Source organism: Malus domestica, chromosome 14 (assembly GCF_042453785.1).
Source record: "Malus domestica chromosome 14, GDT2T_hap1".
Taxonomy (NCBI): Eukaryota; Viridiplantae; Streptophyta; class Magnoliopsida; order Rosales; family Rosaceae; genus Malus; species Malus domestica.
In genome coordinates, this window is record NC_091674.1 from 12,599,753 (window position 1) to 12,615,824 (window position 16,072).

Below are 16,072 nucleotides of genomic sequence, written 5' to 3' on the forward strand. Positions count from 1 at the left end.
GGCCCACCCCAAAATCAAGCCCAATCTGGCCCAAGTGCCTCAGGTACGTCTCTTGACAATGATGCACTTCTTAAGATACTAACTAAGTTGTCTAATGGGCAGGAAGATCAAGCTAAGGCTATGCAAAACCAAGATAAAAGGGTGGATCAACTTGAGAAACAAATTGGGCAGATTGCCGAGTTTGTAGGTAAGTTTCGAGATCCCGGACAACTCCCTAGTTCCACCATTCCAAATCCGAAGGGAGGTTTCGAAAGTGCCAAAGCTATCACCCTAAGAAGTGGTAAGGAAGTTGGGGCAGGTTCTACACCAAAAACAGGTCATAATGAGGATGAACTTTTGGAATTGGAAGAGGAGGCATCAAAGCAGCCCACGGCAAAGGTGGTTCCACCTTTGCCGCAAATCCCTAATGTCCCAAATCTGCCCAATTCGTCCCACAAAGGTAAGAACGTGTCCAATCCAGTTCATACTAATGTTTTCCCTTCAAATGTGCCTTTTCCTAGTAGGTTCATGCAAACGAAGAAAGAAGAGGCCGAAAAGGATATCCTTGAAACCTTTAGGAAAGTTCAAGTTAACATACCTTTGTTAGATGCAATCAAGCAAGTTCCGAGGTATGCTAAGTTCTTGAAGGAGTTGTGTACCACAAGGAAGAGGATGGCGACCAAGGAAGTGGTCAAGGTAGGTGAGAATGTGTCCACCATCTTGCAACGCAAATTACCTCCCAAATGTAAAGATCCAGGTAGCTTTACCATTCCTTGTGTTATTGGGAATACTAGATTTGAGTCTGCCATGCTTGACTTAGGTGCTTCTATAAATGTTATGCCATATTCCATTTATGCATCTATGAACTTAGGAGCATTGAAAAATGATGGGGTAATAATACAATTGGCCGATAGATCTAACGCCTATCCAAAGGGAGTTTTGGAAGATGTTCTTGTGCAGGTTAATCATTTAGTCTTCCCAGCGGATTTCTATGTCCTCGAAATGGATGAATCGGACCATGCTCCTTCGCTGCCCATTTTACTTGGAAGGCCATTCATGAAGACGGCCCGGACGAAGATTGACGTGTATAGTGGAACTTTGTCTATGGAATTCGATGGGGAAGTTGTTAATTTTAATCTTTCTGATTCCATTAAATACCCTAGTGAGGACCATTCATGCTTTTCTATTGATATAATTGACTCTTTGGCGCAGGGATATCTCGACGATTTAAATGACGATGCGCTTGAAAAAGTCATTACACGAGGCATGGAACTCAAAACAAAGGGGGCTGATTGCATGCATGCTCACGGCATACATGGTTCATCCCATGCCGTGCCCCCTAGTGAGGAATTACTTGAAGTTGTGGCTGCCCTTGAGTCCTTACCTAAGCTTGATGGTAAGTATACTAACCGTGAGTCCATTCCCATTTCGACTAACAAATTGCTTCCATCTATAATTCAGGCACCTATCCTTGAACTCAAGCCTTTGCCAAGCCATCTGAAGTACATTTTCTTGGGAGAAAAGGAAACATTACCTGCCATCATTTCCTCTTCCCTCACGACACAAGAGGAGGAGAAGTTGCTTCGCGTTTTGAAGGAGTTCAAATCTGCTCTAGGTTGGACATTGGCCGACATCAAAGGTATAAGCCCTACGACTTGTATGCATCACATATTTCTTGAGGAGGGGGCCAAACCAACTAGAGAGGCTCAACGCCGTCTCAACCCTCCGATGATGGAAGTAGTGAAAAAGGAGATCATAAAGCTTCTAGATTGTGGGGTTATCTATCCAATCTCGGATAGTAGGTGGGTTTCGCCGGTTCAATGCGTACCAAAGAAATCAGGAGTGACGGTGGTAGCTAATGCTGAGAATGAGCTTGTCCCTCAACGGATTCAAACCGGTTGGAGGGTGTGCATTGACTATAGGAAGCTAAACACCACAACGAGGAAGGACCACTTCCCATTGCCGTTCATTGACCAAATGCTTGAGAGGTTAGCGGGTTATGCTTTTTATTGTTTTCTTGATGGTTATTCTGGTTATAATCAAATTGTCATTTCACCCGAGGACCAAGAAAAAACCACTTTTACATGCCCGTTTGGTACCTTTGCATATCGTCGCATGCCTTTTGGTTTATGTAATGCACCTGCTACATTTCAAAGATGTATGATGAGCATATTTTCTGATCATGTAGAAAAGATAATTGAAGTGTTTATGGATGATTTTAGCGTATTTGGTGATTCGTTTGATAGTTGCTTGCATAATCTAAGTGTGATCCTAAAACGTTGTGTTGAAACTAACCTTGTACTTAATTGGGAAAAGTGTCATTTTATGGTTAAACAAGGTATCGTTTTAGGTCATATAATCTCTGAAAAGGGTATTGAGGTTGATAAGGCGAAAATAGATCTTGTACGTCACTTACCCTCTCCGACTTCGGTTAGAGAGGTTCGTTCGTTTCTTGGTCATGCAGGATTCTATCGTAGGTTTATCAAAGATTTCTCGAAGATAGCACAACCTCTTTGCCGACTCCTACAAAAAGAAGTGGCTTTTGAATTCACCAAGGAGTGCACTGCATCATTCAACCAACTCAAGGAGTTGTTGACCACGGCACCCATCATTGTTCCACCGGATTGGCGTCTACCTTTTGAGCTCATGTGTGATGCGTCCGACTATGCTCTAGGAGCTGTTTTAGGACAAAGAAAGGACAAGAGGCCGCATGTCATTTACTACGCCTCACGGACGTTGAACGATGCACAATTGAACTACTCCACTACGGAAAAAGAACTTCTTGCCGTTGTCTTTGCTTTAGATAAATTTCGATCATATTTAATTGGAACTAAAGTAATTGTTTTCACTGATCATGCAGCTCTGAAGTACTTGCTCACCAAAAAGGAAGCCAAGCCACGGCTAATTCGATGGATATTATTACTTCAAGAGTTCGACATAGAGATTCGGGACAAGAAGGGAAGTGAGAACGTGGTGGCTGACCACCTAAGCCGAATGGTGCATAATGAGGAGTTGGTGCCGATTTTGGAGACATTCACCGATGAACAATTGCTGTCCATTAAGGTTAGTGCACCTTGGTATGCCGATATTGTTAATTTTTTTGTGTCAAAATGTATTCCAAGTGAGTTCACTAGGCACCAACGTGATAAACTTAGGCATGATGCACGGTTTTATGTGTGGGATGATCCGTACTTATGGAAATTTTGCCCCGATCAGATTATACGTCGTTGTGTGCACGATTCTGAATGTCATTCAATTTTGAGTTTTTGTCACACATATGCATGTGGAGGGCACTTTGGTACACAACGCACAGCCCTTAAGGTGTTACAATGTGGATTTTATTGGCCGAGTATTTTTAAAGATGCTAAAACTTTTTGCTTAACATGTGATAAATGCCAACGAATGGGTGGTATTAGTGCAAAGGACCAAATGCCGCAGGTTTCTATCCTAAATATTGAAATTTTTGATGTTTGGGGTATTGATTTTATGGGTCCTTTTCCTTCTTCGTATGGCTTTACATATATTTTGCTTGCGGTTGATTATGTGTCAAAGTGGGTGGAAGCCAAGGCCACCCGGACTAATGATTCTAAGGTGGTTGCAGATTTTATTAGAACTAACATTTTTGCAAGGTTCAGAATGCCACGAGTGATCATTAGTGACGGAGGGTCACACTTTTGCAATCGGACTATTGAAGCGTTATTGAGGAAATACAGTGTCACCCATAAGGTTTCTACACCTTACCATCCTCAAACTAATGGGCAAGCCGAGGTTTCTAACCGTGAGATCAAGCAAATCCTAGAGAAGACCGTTGGGCCAACAAGGAAGGATTGGAGCTTACGGTTAGATGATGCACTTTGGGCGTATCGTACGGCGTACAAAACCCCCATTGGGATGTCCCCCTTCCGACTTGTCTATGGCAAGGCATGCCATCTTCCTGTTGAATTGGAGCATAAAGCACTTTGGGCCATTAAGAAGTTTAACATGAACCTCGAGGAAGCAGGAAGTCAAAGGAGATTGCAATTGAATGAGCTTGATGAGATACGGCTTGAGGCATACGATAATGCAAGCATTTACAAGCAAAAGACCAAAGCTTTCCATGACAACATGATCCGTGGGAAATCATTCTCAATTGGGCAGAAAGTGCTATTGTTCAATTCCCGTTTACGTTTGTTTCCCGGTAAGTTACGTTCTAAGTGGATTGGACCGTTTGTTATTACTAACATATCTTCTTATGGTGCCATCCAGATTCAAAGTCTCAAAACAGGTCATGAATTCCAAGTGAACGGACACCGTTTGAAGCCATATTATGAGAACTTTGTTGAACAAACCGTGGAGGATATTTCTTTGGGTGCCGTGGGCACAAATGGAGAATAAAAGGGCTTTTCGTCCGGCTGTACGACGTAAAAGAAAGCGCTACTTGGGAGGCAACCCATGCAATTCAACAAAGGAAGCCCAAGGAATCACTCCAATTCCAGATTTGCGTTCCTAAACCCTTCTCTTTGTTGTTTATTTTGAATCTGCCTATTTAGTTGTTTTACTTGCTGTTTTATGTTTCTTTTTGGTTAGTGTGATTTTATGCTTAAAACATTGAGGACAATGTTTGATTTAAGTGTGGGGGGGGTAACTAAGTGTTTTAGATGCAAATTCGTGGGATTTTATCACCCTAAACTTGAAGACTTGTTCCTTGCTGTTTTTAAGTGTTTTTGAGAAGTTTTGAGGTGTTTTAGGGTGTTTTGAAGTAAAAATCCGAAAATTACATAAAAATTTGAAAAATTTGTTTTAAAAACCCAAAAAGAGTTGTTTTTGTGTGTTTGTTTGTGTCTTAGGGTACCTTCCAACACAATGATGAGGATTCGGTTTGTAATTACATGACTGTTAAAGAGAGTGATTAACATGGATGAAAGTTTGATTTACTCTTTGTTATGCTTAGTTGTGGTTATAACTTATGAATTCACATGCAATCATAAAAGAAAAAAATTAGTTTTTGTAACATGCTTGAAGGAAGAAACTCAAACTAACGCTACAACCTTGTAAGACTTGAGCCTAAACGTTTATTTGGAGAGTTAAAATCTGTGCATTCTTTGTTTTTTAAAGTCGTTGCATGATCTCATTATTCTTTGCTTGGTTGCTACTTAGAAGGCGTTTCATCATTTAGTTCCAAATGCTAGAACTCATGCCCATTTCATTCAAAGCATGTTATTGATTTGCATAACACATATTCAAGATGAAGTTGTGTAGTGACCACCACCTTAGCCAAAAAGCCGTGTGCCCTATGTCATTGTGATTTGTAGGTTTTAACCCCATGGAGCCTTGTTAGCCTTCGTTATTTGTTAACCCATGTTTTCCTCACCTAGCCTAGTTTAGGACCATCCAAACCCTTGTTCTTAAAGCATAGTAAAGCATGATTCAAATTGAATTCCTTTTGATTGATGTTGGCAGAAAACTAGTGTGGGGGAAGTATTTCTTTTGTGATTTTGTGTGCCATAGGCACGTGTGGAAAGAAAAGAAAAAAAAAGAGAAAAGAAAAAAAAAATTCGTGGAAAAAGAAAAAATGAAGAAAAAAATATGAAAAGTGTGAAAAAGAGTTGAAAAGTTGAGAAAAAGAGTTCCAAAGTATTGTTTGTTGAAGTAAGGGTCCAAAACAATGAATTCGGCCCTAAGGAGTTGTTTAAATCTTTCCCTTGTGTTTTAAAGTTAATTTCTGCACTCTAAGTGAATTCTAAGTCTCAATTTCATTGCTTTGCTTACTATTGCTTGAAGAACGTTTGTTTTCCTTATCCTTTCCTTGTTAACCAACACCCCAAGCCCCATTACAACCCTTAACTTCTATCTTGAATGTTATGTGTTTCAATTTGTGGAGTTTGAATTTGGTATGAGCATATGGTGTCACTGGTTCTCGCATCTAAGTAGTAGCATTCCATTCATGAGATCATATCTAAACATGCTTCTTAACTCTAGAAATTGCGTTCTTTGTGATACATATATGTGAGCATTCGTTTCATTTCTACATCAATCTTCTCACATATGACTAGTGTAGGGTGTGGAGTTAGAAAATCTGAGTGAAAATAGAGTGTATATCTTGTAAGGAATTGAGGGAATTCTCTAAGGCATGTTACTACATTCAAAGCATTGTTTTGATTGATTACTTGTGAATTAGTAAGTGGTGGCTTTAACTAAGTATGTGCTTGTGTAAAGATGACTCAAATCCGTGGGGATAACAATCTTTAACATGTCATGTGCATTGGAAATCCCTGAGGCAAACGTTGGAAGGTTTAGGTTTTGTTTTGGTTAGTTGGTTTCGTTCTGTTTCCTTTCTTTTGTTTGTTTTGCTCGAGGACTAGCAAAAGCTAAGTGTGGGGGAATTTGATAGGAGCATATTTATGCGCCTTAGTTAGCTAGTTCTTATGCATCTCTGTTATGTTTTCTTCGTTAAAGCAGTCTTTTAAGCTACTTTCTTTTGTTTTCAGGTTTAGCGGACGTATTACATGAAACGATCCAAATTGGAGCTTTTGGAGCAAAATGTGAGCTTGGATTGAAAAGGACATGCTTGGAACGCAAGGTTGGGATGGAATTGAAGAGTTGATGATTTGAGGTTTCCTACTTGAAGTAGGAAAGCTAAGCCTAAAAGTTTCCATTTTGGGTTGATCTTTCCTAAATCGGAATTGGCAACCAAAGTTTCTAAAGTTGGAAGTTTCTATTCTTGGAGGTTTCCATTTTCGAGAGTTTCTATTCTTGGCGTTGGGCTTTTAGATGACCTAAACCCAAATTTCCTTGTGGACCTTCAACCCATGCCGAATCCTAGGGCCTAATCATCTAAAATCTGCCATGTTAAACCCTAGCCCATGTTCACTTAAGTGCCGCACAAACCCTAGCCCATTGTGGTCTAATCTGATTTCATTAGGGTTTTAGGTGCTTATATATTTGTGTTTTACCACCCTAGCCGAACATCTTCTTCCCTCTCCATAAAAATCAGAAAACTACATCCCTTTCCCCACCTTGCCGCAGCCACCATCACCCAAATCCCTTCCTTGCCGCAGCCATTCATGCATTCCAGCCACCATCCTCCACCTTTAGACACCATTCCACACCTCCATAACTCTTTCCCACACCTTGCCGCATCACCCTACCATCCTAACTCCCTTCTAAAAAACCAAAAACACATCCAGAAACTCCCTTCACGCCAGAACCTGTCCCTCACCTTTGCCGAGCCCAACCTACACCCAAATCCATATTCTCTGACCCCAAACCTTCCTAGCCGTGCCCTACACCTATCCTAGATAGTTTTCCACCATTCTCCCTCATCCAAAGTCATCCAAACCCATCCAAAAACCCCCTAAACCAACTCTGCCGCAACAAGGAGAAGAAGAAAGAGGAGCTTTCTGTGCAGAATTCAAAGTGGACTTCTTTGGCATTTTAGGTGTAATCTTTCTTATGTCTTCGATGTTTCAATTCAATAAACTTTGTGTTGTGAGTATGAGGAACTAAACCCCCTTAGTTGGGGGGTGATTCGAAACCATGTACATGCTTGCAATTTGATTCGATTACATTCAGTTGTTATTTCATGAGTTATGGATTCAATTCGTTCATCTATTTGATTGATAACTTATTTGTGTATGTTGATTGAGAGTGCACGCTTAATTTTCATGCATGAATATGATGCTAGATTATGAGGGAGTTTCACCTAATAGTTATAATCTTATAATCACAAGTAGTGAAGATCGCTTGAAAACGATCGCGTTGAATGAATTCTTAGCATAAGTTTCATGCAATTCATAGTAACAAATGCTTCGTCAATGCTTATGTTTTTCATAGAACGTAATGATTCTTGCTTGTATCTCTATTATGCAATTCATGTAGGGAACTTGTAGGGAATGTTTTGAGTTGTCGTATGCAATCATCCAACTTGATAAATTCTGGAAAAACTGAGGGTTAATTAGTGCAATTCACGGTTAACTTGGGGCGTTGAGTATTCATAGTTTATCGGAAGAACAACTGAAAATCGTTTTGTTTGCAAGTGTGACATGTGTGGAGAAGAACCTCCTAACTAGCCTTTTATCCATCTATTTCACCAAAATCGTTTTTACAATCTGTTTAGTTTCAAGTTTCTGTTTTGTGTTAAATTTTCGTCCAAAACAAATCCCCCTTTTATTTGAAGTCTTAGATTAGTTAGAAAGTGTTTTGATTTGTGTTTCTAAGTATTTTGATTCAAGTTTTCATCAAATTTCGTCCAAATTAGTGTAGGTGCTCAAAACTGCCCAGAAAGTGGTTATTAGGCAGTTTTGAGCCTTCTAGTTGCTGTTTTAAGTTTTAGGTTTGTTTAAGTGTTTTAACTTTTAGTTTTGCATTCTTTGAGTCTAGTTTAGTGTTTTTAACTTTGTTTTTGAGTGTTTAAGTCAGTTTCCAAGCGTTTAGCAATCCCTCCTAATCCCCGGTCTAGAACGATCCCTACTTACATCTTTGCTACAATTTGACAAAAAGAGGGTTTAATTTGTGTGCTTAATCTATTTCGCATCAAATTTTTGGCGCCGTTGGTCTTGTGGGCACAAGTTCTTGGTTTTCATTTCTCATTACTGAGATTCCCACCTTCTTTGGTACCACTTGAATGGCACTCACCCATTTGCTATCAGAAATAGGATATATGATCCCCACATCTAACAACTTCAATACTTCATCCCTCACAACTTCTTTCATGTGTGGATTGAGCCTTCTTTGTGGCTCACGGGTTGTCTTTGCTCCATCCTCCAAAAGGATCCTATGCATGCACCTAGTAGGGCTTATTCCCTTGATATCTGCAATAGACCAACCAATAGCAGATTTGGACTCTTTTAACACCCTAAGTAGTTTATCTTCTTCATTCAGAGTGAGGTCCGAGGCTATGATAACTGGAAGAGTTTCAAATTCAGCTAGATATGCATATTTTAGATGTGGTGGAAGTGGTTTAAGTTCAAGTTTAGGTGCCTTAACAATGGAAGGGATTAAATGTGACCTTGATGGTTCTAATGACTCTACAAGAGGTGAAACATTTAAAGGATATGGTGCTAATGCTTCCAAGGCAGCAACCACTTCCATGAATGCATCTTCATCATCAAACTCATCTTGAGATTGAGTCAAAACAGTTTGTAATGGCTCATTAGATTGTGCCTGCAAGAACTTAGAGAAAACAAGTGAATCAAACACATCAATGGCATAGCAATCAAGGGATGAAGAAGGGTGAGAAAGAGACTCAAACACTTTGAATTGGATAGTTTCTCCTAGCACGGACATAGTGAGGAGTCCATTTTGCACATCAATGATGGTCTTGGCCGTGGCCATGAATGGTCTTCCAAGCAAAATAGGCAACTCTCTATCATGTATAGGTGCTTCCTCCATGTCCAACACTACAAAATCTGCAGGCAATATGAGTTTATCAATTTGAATTAGAATGTCCTCAACTATACCTCTTGGATACTTCACGGATCTGTCCGCAAGTTGTAATGAAATGGTGGTGGATTTCAATTCCCCCAAACCTAGTTGAAGGTACACGGAGTATGGCATTAAATTGATGCTAGCACCCAAATCAAGCATGGCCTTCTCCACTTTCTTGTCCCCAATGGTGATGTTGATAGAGAAACTCCCCGGATCTTTGAGCTTTGGTGGAAGTTTCCTTTGTAACACCGCACTTACATTCTCCGACACTACTACCTTCTCATGGGGTCCATACTTCCTTTTGTAATTGTTTAACTCTTTGAAGAACTTCCCATAAGCCGGCATGTTCCTAATGACATCAAGCAAAGGTAAGTTAACATTCACCTTACTTAGAATATCAAAAATTTCCTTAAATGACTTATCATGCTTGCTCTTAGCAAGTCTTCCAGGGAATGGTATTGGTGGAGTGTAAGGCTTCTCGGCCTTGTGAAGATTTGGTGCTTCATTTGAGGAAGAAGCATGGCTTGGTTCCTCATTTGGTTTCTCATTTCCACCTACATTCACATGATCAAATTCATTAGTAACTTCATTTCCAACTCTATTATCAATAACCTTACAATTTCTGAGTGTAGTGATTGCTTTGGCTTGCTCTTGGTTCCTTTGAAGTATCACGGGTTGGCTTGGAAATTTGCCAACCTCTCTTTGGTTCAAGGCATCTGCAATCTGCCCGAGTTGTGTCTCCATTTTGGTTAGGGCAGCAGAATGTTGTTGGAAGGTGCTATTTGTGGCTTGTTGGAATTGCAAGGTGTTTTGAGCCAACCACTTAACCGTATCTTCAAGTGTAGAGGCAGGTTTTGGTTGGAAGTTTTGGTAGTTGTTGTTGTTCTTCCATGAAAAGTTGGGATGATCTCTCCACCCCGGATTATATGTGTTTGAAAATGCATCATTCCTTGGCCTTTGATTGTAAGAATTCATGAGGTTCACTTGTTCTTGGACAAACTCGGGATAGGCCTCCCTAGATGGACATTGATGAGTAGGGTGGCTTGGTATGTTGCAAATGGCACACACCTCATTTGGTTTTGGCACCAAGTTGAGCACGGATTCAAGCTTTCTTTCTAGGTTAGCTACCTGCAAAGAAAGGTCATGATTATCATTTGTTTCATACACTCCAAGTTTCTTACCTCTTACATCTTTGTGTTGAGCATTAGATCCCAACATCTCATAGATGTTGTATGACTCTTGAGCATTCTTTTTCTTCAATGCTCCACCTGCGGCATTATCAACGGTTGATTGACAAGTTTGGGTTAGTCCATCATAAAAAATTTGCATTTGTAAATGAAAAGGTAACCCATGGTGTGGACATTGCAACAAAAGGCCTTTAAAACGTTCCCAACACTCATTGAAGGGTTCTCCATCATCTTGTTTGAAATTGAAGATTTGTCCCCTTAATGTGGCTGTCTTTTGAGTGGAAAAGAACTTCTCCAAAAACTTTTTAGCCACGGCATCCCATGTGGTGAGTGAACCCGGAGCTAGAGTCATCAACCAACTCTTGGCCTTGTCTTTCAAAGTGTAAGGAAACACTCTCATCCTCAAATTGGCTTCACTTACTCCCTGCAAAGGTAAACCACTCACAACATTGTAAAACTCTTTAACATGAGCTAAAGGATCTTCATTAGGTATGCCATAAAAAGAAGGAAGCATATGAAAATGTGAAGATTTAAGATCATAGTTTCTAGCTTCCGTGGACAACAAGATGCATGAAGGAGAGTTTGGTATGATTGGTTGAGCAAAGTCCTCCAAGGCTCTAAGTTCATCTTGGTTGGCAGCCATCTCGTCTCTTTCCCAATGAATGTGCTCAGAAGTTGCACTTGTGGAACTAGATGAAGTTCCTTCCTCTTCCTCTCGGACAAGGGATGAACTAGATGGCACAAAGTTGTCCAAAGTGTTGCCTTTCAAACGTTCAATTCTTTGGCCCAACTCAACAAGTCTATGTGACATATACTACCTAAAACAAAACAAAAACAAACAAGCTTAAATAGAAATCAAAACTAAACTCTACTTAGAATGAAAATAACAAAGTTTAAATAGCAAAACAAGCAATTACAAGGGACTGAAATCAGTCCCCGGCAACGGCGCCATTTTTGTTGAGGTATTTCCTTCCTAGTGCTACAAACATGTTGAGTATAAGAACACAAGTAAGGGTGTCGAATCCACAGGGACTAATTAGACCTATATAACCACTTGTTTTGCAAGAACCCTAATAGAAAGTAGAACTAAACAATTTAGGCAGTTTTGAGGTTGTAACTTGAAATACACGGAAATGAAATGAATACAAGTAAATGAATCACAAGTAATGTAATGAGGTAGAACCAAGGGAGTTGAGGTTAGGGATTGTAACAATATGGAGAAGGCTAGGGATTCGATTTCACCTTTTCTAATCAATTCCATGTTGTTAATTCAGATTATGCTCATCAATCTATCTATTTCTTGAGTTTGTTTCACTTAGATATGATCATCCATATGATGTGTGGTTTTGATCAAATATTCCTAGTCATGAACCTAATTGTGATGTGCAACTTTGGTTCCTAAACAAGAATGTATTAAGCATAAGAAACTTTCATAAAACCAAAGGACACACTTGGCATGATGTTTGCCAAACATTCCCTTCAATCATTCCCATATCTGCCAAGGTTATGCATGATGTGTGCTCTAAGATTGGCTAAACAACTTATGGTTAATTCAAATGGTGATCAAGCATTAGAATCAACACACAAAGTCACAATTAAATTAGAGAATGAAACAAGAAATAGAATGATAAACTGAGCATTCCAAATTAACTACATGGCAATCTTTCTAGGCTACATCGAATCCCTATAGGGAGATTAGTTACACTTCATGTTTACAAAGATTTGACATATAGATATAACACATGAGTGTACATAAAATTGAGAAGAAAAACCCCTTGAAGCAAAACTGGAATCGAAAATCACTTGAGAATGGCCTTCGGTGCTAGCTCTCCAAGTGTGGTGTAACTCCTCCAAGAATGATGTATAAATGAAGGTGGTACGGTTGTGGTGAAATGGTTGGTGTAATATGGTGAAGAGGATGGACAGAAAATGGAGAGGTTGTGTGTAAGAAGAATAGAATGAATGTGTAAGGAATGTCGAATCTGGAGTGGGGTAGATAGAATGTAGGTTATGGAATGTAGTGTATATAATGGAATGTAGAGTTGGTGTCGAATTGAAGATGGAATTCCCCCCCCCCCATGTTTCAGATTTCTTGAAGGAGCTCACTTAAAGGGAATGGATGGAATAGCTTTTGGATTCAGATCCAAGATTGGATCTCAACAATTGTAAAATATAGAGTGCTAGTGTGTGTAATGATGGGGTAATTCCTTTCTGAAATGGATAGTGCACGGCATGTGGTTGAATGGGCAAGCATGTGGTCATTTAAATGGAGGAGCATTTGAAATCTGCAAGGACAGGCTGTCAAGGATTAACAATGCACGGCATGGGTGAATTAGTGGGTGAAATGGTAACCAAATGCATGGCAAGGTGTGTTAAACCTCCCAATCTGAATCCAATGCATGTGCCATGCATAAAATCACCCAATCTGGCCGAATTGCATCCTTTGTCAATTCCTGAAATTCTAGCAACCAACTTGTCCTCAATTCTTCACTTGGACTTCAAGTAGGAAACCTTGTTTGAGTAGGAATTGTGAATTGTGGTGAGTGGTGATCTGATTTAGGGGTTAATAGGAGTATATATAGGCACTTAAAACCCTAGGGTAATCAGATATGGACTTGGATAACCCAAATCCACAAGGAAATAGGTCTAAACAATCAGATTTTGCAAAGGAAAAAGCCTCCTAGGTGCGGCTGGATAGGGATAAGGTGGATAAGGCTTCTAGAAAGCCTTGCAAGGCAAGGAAATCAGATTTCTAGAAGCTAGGATGCGGCACCAATGTAGGGATTAGGGATAGGGCTTCTAGAAAGCCCCAAAACTGATAGGAAATGTAGGAAACTCACGGCAAGGAGGGGAACACTCTAGAAACTTCTCATTTGTGTTCTACAACACTTAGGAGTCCTTCTAGCATTAGGAAAACATGTCTCAATCCTCCCTTGACTTGGAATTCTTCTCCTTCTTCATCTTGGATTCCTTTTCCTTCTTGGACTTGGAAAACTTCTTTGTTGCTGAAACTTGATGCCATTTGGATTTAACTTTCCTACTTCAAGTAGGAAACCTTGTTTGAGTAGGAATCTTCATCTTCTAGGAATCCCAATTTCACTAGGAAACCTATTTCAACTAGGAATCCTTCTTCAAGTAGGAAACATCATCTTCAAATCTTCAATTTTGTCCATCCTCTTGGCTCCAAGCATATGATGTCCATTCCAAGCTCTAAATTGCTCCAAAAGGCTCCAAAATGCATCTTTTTTCATATTTTGCCCTTAGAACCTGAAAACACATAAAACTAACTTAAAAGACTACTTTACTAAGCAAAAACACTATAAATGTACAAGAACAAGCTAAACTAAGGCGCATAAATATGCTCCTATCAAATTCCCCCACACTTAGCTTTTGCTAGTCCTCGAGCAAAACAAAACGAAACAAAAGAACAAAACGAAATAAAACAAGTAAAACACAACCTAAACCTTCCAACAATCGCCTCAGGGATTTCCAATGCACATGACATGTTAAAAATCATCATTCCCACAGATTTTAGCCATCTTTATACTTAAGCCCATACTTAATCATAGTCACTACTTACTAGTTCGCATTTAACCAATTAAAACAATGTTTTGAATGTAGTAACATGCCTTAGAGAATCCCTCAATTCCTTACTAGATATGCACTCTATTTTTACTCAGATTTTCTAACTACACACCCTACACTAGTTATATGTGAAAAGATTGATGTAAAAATAAAAACGAATGCTCACATATATGTATAACAAAGAAAGCAATTTCCAGAGTTAATAACATGTTTATAAATATGATCTCATGAATGGAATGCTACTACTTAGATGCGAGAACCAATGACACCATATGCTCAAACCAATTTCAAACTCCACAAATTGAAATTCACAACACTCAAGATTAAAGTGAAGGGTTGTAACGGGGCTTAAGGTATTGGCTAACAAAAACGGATATGGAAAACAAACGTTCTTTAAAACAATAGTAAGCAAAGTATGGAAATCAAAACTTAGAATTCACTTTAGCATGCCGAAATCAATTTCAAAACAGAAGGGAAGACTCAAACAATCAATTAGGGCCGAATGCAACTCTTTGGACCCTTTCTTCAACAAACAACACTTTGGAACTCTTTTCCACATGCATTTCAACTATTTTGCATGTTTTTCACAACTTTTTTTTTTTTTTTTTTCTTTCTTTTCTCATTTTTTTCTCTTCTTTGCCGTGCCTCATTCGAGACTTTGGCACATCCCTATATCACTAATCCTTCCCCCACACTTGTTTCCCGCACACATTGATCAAAAGGAATTCATTTTGCGTTATGCTTTACTACGTTTTAAGAACAAGGGTGTGGATGGTCCTAATCTAGGCTAGGTGAGGATAATGTGGTTAACAAAGAACATAGGCTAAACAAGGCTCAACGGGGTTAAAACCTACAAAACATAATGGAATAGGGATATACGGCTTTTGGGCTATGGTGGACACTACACAACTTAATCTTGAATATGTGTTATGCAAATCAATGACATGTTTTGAATGAAATGGGCATGAGTTCTAGTGTTTGGTTCTAAGTGATGAAACGCCTTCTAAGTAGCAACCAAGCAAAGAATAATGAGATCATGCAACGACCTTAGAAAACAAAGAATGCACAAATTTTAACTCTCCAAATAAACGTTTAGGCTCAAGTCTCTCAAGGTTGTAGCGTTAGTTTGAGTTACTTCCTTCAAGCATGTTGCAAAAACGGATTTTTTCTTTATGATTACATGTGAATTCATAAGTTATAACCACAACCAAGCATAAACCAAAGAGTAAATCAAACTTTTATCCATGTTTATAACTCTCTTTAACCGTCATGCAATTACAAACCGAATCCTCATCATTGTGTTGGAAGGTACCCTAAGACACAAACAAACACACAAAAACAACTCTTTTTGGGTTTTTTTTAAAACAATTTTTCAAATTTTTATGGGATTTTCGGATTTTTGACTCAAAACACATTAAAACACACCAAAACAGCTTAAAAAGGCTTAAAAACAGCAAGAAACAACATTTGAAATTATGGGTGACAAACCCTACGAATTTGCATCAAAACACTTTGGTTACCCCCCCACACTTAAATCAAACATTGTCCTCAATGTTTCAAGCATAGACTCACACAAATAACAAACAAACAAACAAAACAACATCTAAACAACCTAACATAGCAGAAACGAATTTAACAACAAAGAGAAGAGTTTCGGAACGCAAATCTAGAATTGGAGTGCTCTCTATGTCCTCCTTTGTTGAATGCATGGGTTGCCTCCCAAGTAGCGCTTGCTTTAACGTCGTACAGCCGGACGAAGACCTCATTCACTCCTCACTAGGGCCCACGGCATCCAAGGGTAAGTCATCTACGGTATGCTCCACAAAGGTGTCATAATAGGGCTTCAGACGATGCCCGTTCACCTTCAATTCTTGTCCTGTTTTCAAGCTTTGGATTTGGACTGCACCATGAACAAA

The 16,072-nt window shown here is 39.3% G+C and overlaps 1 non-coding gene across 1 annotated transcript; it reads left to right on the forward strand.

The window, feature by feature from the left end:
* The first annotated feature begins 10,729 nt into the window (after nt 1-10,729).
* Nucleotides 10,730-10,840, forward strand: LOC139191633 (small nucleolar RNA R71). Its single transcript, XR_011575743.1, has one exon. It is a non-coding gene; the product is annotated as a small nucleolar RNA R71 (small nucleolar RNA).
* The last annotated feature ends 5,232 nt before the right edge of the window (nt 10,841-16,072 follow it).